The sequence below is a fragment of the Barbus barbus genome (genome assembly GCF_936440315.1).
Source record: "Barbus barbus genome assembly, chromosome: 31".
Lineage (NCBI taxonomy): Eukaryota > Metazoa > Chordata > Actinopteri > Cypriniformes > Cyprinidae > Barbus > Barbus barbus.
The window spans coordinates 27,598,054-27,598,906 of NC_136759.1; the positions used below are offsets into that span (position 1 = coordinate 27,598,054).

At 44.8% G+C, this 853-nt stretch overlaps 1 protein-coding gene across 1 annotated transcript in view; it reads left to right on the forward strand.

Moving 5' to 3' along the window:
- The first annotated feature begins 453 nt into the window (after nt 1–453).
- The window catches only part of sh2b2 (SH2B adaptor protein 2), a 39,931-nt gene continuing 39,531 nt past the window's right edge, over nt 454–853 (forward strand). The window contains exon 1 of the mRNA XM_079387156.1: nt 454–634. The gene's annotated coding sequence lies outside the window, so the exon portion shown is untranslated. The remainder of the gene's footprint in view (nt 635–853) is intronic.

Here is an 853-nt window from a genome sequence, read left to right on the forward strand (position 1 = left end):
TTGCAGTTACATATTAACAAGGTCATAGTCATGCAAATTTAATACAAACAAGAGTAACACACAAAATCTAGCTTGTATTGTTGTGTTACTTTCGTCCCAACTGACGGGGTTGAAAGTAACAATGTGCAACTTATGTTCAAAGTGAAATTATACTGATATCGTTCTACATTTGTACAAAATACCACCTGGTATTGATAGACAACACTTCTGAGTTATAGGCCACAACAAAAATATATCTCTGTCTACAACATTATCTTTTTAAATGATGTTTTTCTGAAAAATGGTACTTTTGTCCCTGCTCTCCCTATTCCATGAACACACAGCAGCAGGGTCTATACACTCATGTGATCTGATCCTGATGGAGGAGGAGGATGCTCTGAATCACCTTCACTCAGTGGTGACCAATGACTTCATGACGTGGTCCATTTAAGGACCAATCAGAAATCGCGCCGCGTCCCCTTTAAGAGCAGCTGCATTGCCTGGAGAATAGATGTGCGCGCTTCATGTATCCGTCTCTATACTGCTCACTTATGGATCATATAGCGATGCGATGTGCTGGACTCCTCCACAAACCTCCGTCGATGGATCTGGAGTAACAGCACTGGCATCAGATGAAGTGACGCATTTCTCGGAGGTGAGACCGAACGCATGCGATCCAGGGGCCGCGCGTTAATTCAGGACGCGTCCCTGAACGCGTCCTGAATGAACGGCCCCTCGCTCTCATTCATTATGCGCTGCTTTACCTACATAGACGCGTTCGCATGCGTTTATTTGTGCTTGATGCTCGTTTAAATGCTCGCACATGTGCGGTGACGGATGATTAAAGGGTAATATGGGTCACAGGCGCTGGTTC